Below are 6,815 nucleotides of genomic sequence, written 5' to 3'. Positions count from 1 at the left end.
TGAACCAGTCGATCGTATTCCTCGTCAATGTTGTCAACAATGGCATCTTCCCATGTTGCCGCAATAGTACCAAAGAGTTCCCAGCTCCGGCCGAGACCCACGCACAACTGAAGACCCACAGAACAAGGTAAGCGGAACTCTCTGAGACCTTGGACTCCAGGCTCGGCGGACCCAGGGACAGAGCTTCTCTGCTTGCTCCCACCACCACAGGTGACAAAGGGATTCTAATCAGGAGCCCCACCCTACCCTGCCCTGTCTGCTTCCATCAACCACCCAGGGATCGAATTGTGCACAGGAGACCCACCCTACCCAGATAAATACCCCACTGGCAGACTTCCACTCTCGACACTACTTCCACTACCCAGCCGTCGCCACACTCCAGGACGCTTTCCGGACGCAAGCGGCCGCGCGACACATCATAAGACACTAAATACCCGTCTTCTGGAATTGTCGTACCATATTTGATAGGGTTCAAATATGGTAACACCTACAAGGGTGATTAGAGGTCACCCCAAAAGCCTCTATACCTCTCGGAAAGACTGGCAAGCTACCGAGAGTATTCTGCCCGCACGGAAGAGCCTGGCAAGCTATCCGCTGTGTATTCGATATGCCAAAACCAGTAACTACAACTGGTCTCATTCACCTGACCCTGAAGGCTTCACCGACATGGCAGCACTGAGAAGGATGAGAAAGGAGAGGCCGACAAAATCTCAAGGCCGACCTAGGCTGCCACAACGAAGGAAGACAAAAATGATCGTCTGTACTTTCAATGCACGTACGCTAGCATCAGATGCATCCATCGAGGACCTGATGGTACAAGCGCGAATGATCAAGTACGACATCATTGGTCTGACCGAGACAAGAAGACACGAATCTCACCATGCCGTTTTCGACACTGGAGAAGAATTGTTCCTCGGAACATGCGATAAAAGAGGTGTTGGAGGCGTCGGTGTCCTTGTCAACACAAACTTGGCCAAGAACATTGATTCATTCGAATGCCCAAACAACCCGAATCAGACGTTTACATTTGAATAGATGTGGCTCACTGCCTGCAGTTTCTATCTTCGTTGTCTACGCACCAACATCTCATTATGATGAAAGAGAAATCGAGAAGTTCTACATGGAGCTAGAGAAGTTCTATAAAGAAGACCACACCGTCTACAAGATCATTGTGGGTGATTTTAATGCCAAGATAGGACCGAGAAGATCAGCTGAAGAACTTCACATCGGAACCCATGGCCTAGAATGGAACGAACAGGGTGAGAGACTGTCTGAGTTCATCATGTCGACCAAGACCATTCATGGTAACTCACAGTTCCAGAAGGCAGAATCTAAACGATGGACATGGGAGTCTCCCGGTGGACGATTCCACAACGAAATAGACCACATCATATTCAATCGACGGTTTTGCCTGACTGATGTCGCTGTTGTCCCAAAATTTCGAACGGGATCGGACCACCGTCTCCTTCGTGCAAAATTCTACTTCACAGAGCGGGGAGAAAGGGCTGCAAAGTTCAAAAAGAGAACTCCCAGAACGACCACCAACTGGGGACTTGCAGATGTGCCCTGCAATTTAGACCAAACACAATTTTTTTAAAAAATAGGGTTTCAAAGCCGACAAAATGCCAAAAAAAAAAATTCCCTCTGAGCTGACAGTGGCAATGTCCTTACAGGGTCAACAAGAAAATAAAAATGTCAGTTCTCCGTGCTACATTCTTCTGTCTTACTCCACACCTACAGCACAGAACTTCTTCAAAAATAAAACTATTATCCAAGGAACTTGGAGAATTATTTTTCTGATTGCTGGCCCCCAAAATCTTAAGGGTATTATATTAGGGGCAACTTGGCCATACCTGGTTGTGCTTGGAAACTGTTCATAGACTGTGCTCGGAGGTGCTCTTGTGGTACTGGGAAGATCATGAGGTGCCAGAAATTGAAAAGGACCCAAGGATGGGGATGGTTGCTTGCTCCATTGAAACCCCTGTGCTATCCTCTGGGTATCAATTGTGGCTTATTAACTTCTGACAACTTTTAGGTCTTTGAATGTTACCAGAGCTTTCACTGGAAGCTTCACTAGAAGGTTATTAAGATACTTTTTAGGTCTAGTCAAAGATTCCCAAATGTATTTGTCCTACCATTCCCTTTCCAGAAAAAAAAAAAGTCCCTGAGTGTCTCCCTGAAATCTATCTTTTTTTTAATTGAGCAAACATAACAGGCCCCAATTGTACCATGGCTATTACTGAACTCCTGGATTTTTCAAGTGTCCCCTGTGGCAGGGCAGACTTCACCCACTTTGGGAAGTACTGCTCTGAAACATAATAATTTAGGTTCTAGCAAGATGGTAGACAAGGAAAAATGCTAGACACACCTCCTCTCCCCAGTTTTAACACAATTACTGGTTTCATTTACTAGAGTCTCTTTATTTACAAAAAAAAAAAGGAGTTTGTATGGTTGGAGGATTACTGTCTTCACAGAAAAAGGCATTAGGTGATAGCAGAAAGAGCAGGGGAAACTTAAATAATTTTGTCAGATGTGCCACGGGGACACTGTGACTCAAGAGGGCTCGGAACAACAAAATTCTGCAATACAGTATCTTATGTTGGAGATTCAAGAGCTCATACCCTCATAAGGCACTCTGTTGCCAAGGGACTGGAACCATGAGAGGCGCAAAGTCAGCTATGAAAAATGGAAAGACTCAAAGGGGCAATGGGAACCAGATATCAATGGTTGGGTGTAGGGGGATTAGAAAGATGCCAGCTACAGCGGTTTCCACAAGTAGAAGCCAAGCAGCCAAAGTTAAAGAGTGAAATACACTGTACCAGGCTATTGGACAGATCTTAGGTCTGTGGACACAGATCTTGTCCGTGTTGGTGATTGACAATCTGAACCTATGACTCTCTCCTACCCTAATAGTTAGCTAGAGTAGTGTGAGAGGGGCTTACAGAGTGTTTTGGAAACTGAATGTGTCAACAATCTCCTTATAAGAAAGCCTCATCTTGGCCAGCCGCACACTCTAGGGGTAAAGGCAGCTCAGAGAGAGAAGGGGGCACCAAATAAAGGGTGTTGGGAGAATCTGCCCAGGATGGGAGATGCATGCTGAAAGAAGACTATAGACCAAACACGATTGCCACTCAGTGCCTCTTTTGTAAACCATAGCACCCAAAAGGAGAGAGAGAACAAAAGGGAATGCCCTGCCACAGGGGCAGGGTGGTATGGGGGATGGGGGGTGGGAGGGTTAGTGTGGTGGAGAATGGGCACTGGTGAACGGATGAGTACTCGGTCATTGTATAACTGAAACCCAAGCACAAAATTTTGTAAGTCTACAACTGTACCTCATGGTGTTTACTAATAAAAATTTTTTTAAAAAAAGTACTGATCTCAAGGTCAGGACTTCAATGGGAAAATTCCAGAGACAGTTGTTTCCACTGGGAAACTGGAAAATAAAAACCCACCAGATTTTATTTCTGCAGCAGAATTTTTTGGAAGTGGTTAATGTTAGCTGCCGTTGCTTAAGTGAACATACATACATACAAACGTATGAATGTATGTAAAATAAATACATATAATATATATAAAAATATAGGCAAGATTAAAATCCTAAAAGGATAAAGAAAAAGGGGTAAAGATATCTAGATGATTCCATCAATGCTGAAAACCCAAAAGATGATAAAAAATAATTTGCACCCTCTAAAACAAGATAAAACAAATTATTGACCATGAGCCAAATACGGCTAATTGTCTATAAATAAAGTTTTATTGGAACACAAAAAAAGGAAAAAAAGAAAGCCTCATCTCTACAACTGCCCTTTGTTTTGTACAAAGGATCTGTTCTATCCATGCAAGGTATACATGCAAGGATTACTAGGGTTTTGTGGACCAAAAATGCCTCCTGCTTCTAGTCAGAATCTGGACAACGCAAATAGCACAATATCTTTAAGGTATAACTTTTTGGAGACAGGACCCATAGACTCTTACAAACACATTCCCTTTATCTCTCTTGAATGTTATTGGAACATAGAGTAGAACAGAGTTCACAGTTCAGTCTGATAGCTCCTAGATCTTTCTCCACCTATCTTTACCCCCTCTGAAAGATTAGTTTACAAAACCTACAGGCCAAGACTGGTCCACAGCTGAAAAATAAAAAATAACACAAAGTAGCTGGAAAAAATCCTAAATATGGATTTTTGTTAGAGGAAAGAATAGTTGCCCATCTATCCCCACAACCTCATCTCACGCATCAGCAACCACTAGGGAGACTAAAATCCATGGTTCCCTATAAAACAACCTCTCTGCCCCCCTCCCCCCCCGCGTCTCAGTCTTTATGCATGCAAACACTGGAGCTTCAATCATCGAGACAGGTGCAGAGTTGTCCGTATATAAAGCAATAGACACTACAGTAGCCTGCGAAAATAACCTAGGATTATACTCAGCAACCTATAATCTTGAAACAAGGCTTACACAGCAAGCTAAGGAGAGACAGCTGTTCAACTCAATACACAGAAATTAATATAAAATCTAAAATAAAATAAAGGAACAGAAGAATATGCCACAATTGATGGAATGAAGCAAAAGCCTGAAGAATAATTCAAATGTGATAAACATTAGATCACTTATCTGAAGACTTTTAAGTGTTAGCTCTAACAATGCTTTCGGAAGTTGAAAACAAATTAAGAAAATTATAATTACAATAAGGAGAGAAACAATATAAAAAAAGTTTTAGAAAGAAAAAGATTGACTTAAGTATTGCAAACCATAACACCCAAAAGGAGAGAGAAAGAGAGAGAGAAAAAGAGAGAGATAGAGAGGAATAGACATAGAAAGATTGCATTCATCTGGGGGATATAAAGTAACAAAATATGAGATTAATAACCAAGAATAGCTGAGATCAGCACCAGGAGGATTACTCCATAACTTAGAGGCCAGCCGGGTATCCTAGAGGAAAGGGCAGTTCAGATAGAGAAGGGAGCACCAAATAAAGGATGTTTGGAGGATCCTCCCAGGAGGGGAGATGCATGTCGAAAGTAGACTATGGACTGAACATGTTTGCCACTCAATGCCTCTTTTGCAGACCACAACACCCGAAAGGAGTGAGAGAACAAAAGGGAATGCCCTGCCACAGAGGCAGGGTAGGATGGGGGGGGGGGGGGCTGGGAGGGATATTATTCGTGGTGGTGGAAAATGGGCACTGGTGGAGGGATGGGTATTTGATCATTGTATAATCGAAACCCAAGCACAAAAAATTGTAAATCTACACTGTACCTCATGGTGTTTCACTAATAAAAATTTTAAAAAAATAAAAAATAAATCAAGGGAAAAAAAGAGAGACAGATAAAAGTGACTAACAAAAAGACAGGCTGGGCAGGGGGAGAGAGTGATAGGAGGTAAACTAGAGACATTGGTGATGAGAAATGTAAACTGGTGAAGAGTTAGGTATTGGGACATTGTGTGACTGAAACTCAATCATGAGCAACTCTTTAACTATGTATCTCATAGTGATTCAATAATTTTTTAAAGAAAGAAAAAATTAAGACAAATAAATAAAATTGAAAATGCAGCTATATATTTGTTGTTATAAATGATATATTAAGGCTTTTAAAAATTAACTTAAATAAAATGACAGTTTGGGCCCATTCCCCTAATTGCATGAATGTTCAGATACTGTGCTTCCCAGCGACCTGGGATACCTTCAGGTCAGGCCCCAGCTTCCTTCTCAGAGGCGACACTAAACCAGGCTGCAAAATGCACTGAAGATACTTTTATGAAAGATAAATAAAAGACCAACAAAATAAACTGCACTAACATACAAGAAAAAATGGTAATAAATTTATAAAAATGAAACAATTTCATTTAAACATCAATAACTTCCGGGGGAGATGCCAAATGATAAGCCAGTGGAACGGAAAGGGGCCCAACAGTATATAAGTTACCTATGCACACAATGCAATCAGACCATCCTTCAGATGCCAGGATAAAGAACCCTAGAGCTACAAACCTAGAGTCAACCGAAGGAGGATTCCTATGACTCCACAGCAGAGAAAATGGGGAAATAGAGAAACTCTCCTACATAAATTGGGTAGGATCCCTAGCACATAAAAATGTTCAAATCTCCCTGATAAAAAAAATTTTAAACTGATGTTGACTCTACCATTCACTAAACTGAAAAAAAATATAATAGAAGATAGCTTAAACAATGAATGAGAAATTCAACCGGAAGTCATAGAACTGAAGAGCATAGCCAGAGAAATTTAAAGAAAAAAAACACACACCCAATAGAGGAAATTATCAAATAACTTACAGAAGCAGATAGAAACACCCAACAGGCTTAGGGACAAGATGGATCATCTATTCATAAAGAACAGAAGGAAAAAAGCAACCACAAAAAGTCTTCAGAGATCTATGAGACAGCCAAAAGAGAAATAATATCCAAGTTATAAAGGTTCCAGAAAGAAACAAGGGAACTTTAGTAGAAGATACTATATCCAAGAGCTGTGTAGACGTGCAGCATGAGACTCCCTGCCTGAGGCTAGTGCCTCTCTCCTCTGCCCTCACATAAGTCACCTGGGGAACCTACTCCTTCCGGTGGCAGTAGTGAACCAGCCAGGAGAGCCGTGAAGAAAATCTTCAAAAGAAAGGAGATAACTCAGTGAAAATATGCTGTGTAATTATACTCCCTTGGCAAAATGGGTTGTTTTTTTCAGTCTCTATAGGAGATTTTGCTCCCAGACCAGTACACAGGGCTCTTTCACATAACTCTCCCTTACTTAATAGTTGAATTGGAGATTTCTAATGGAAATACTGGAATGCTAATGAGACCA

Source organism: Sorex fumeus, unplaced genomic scaffold (genome assembly GCF_029834395.1).
Source record: "Sorex fumeus unplaced genomic scaffold, SorFum_2.1 ptg000038l, whole genome shotgun sequence".
NCBI classification, from domain to species: Eukaryota; Metazoa; Chordata; class Mammalia; order Eulipotyphla; family Soricidae; genus Sorex; species Sorex fumeus.
This window is presented reverse-complemented; position numbering follows the sequence as displayed.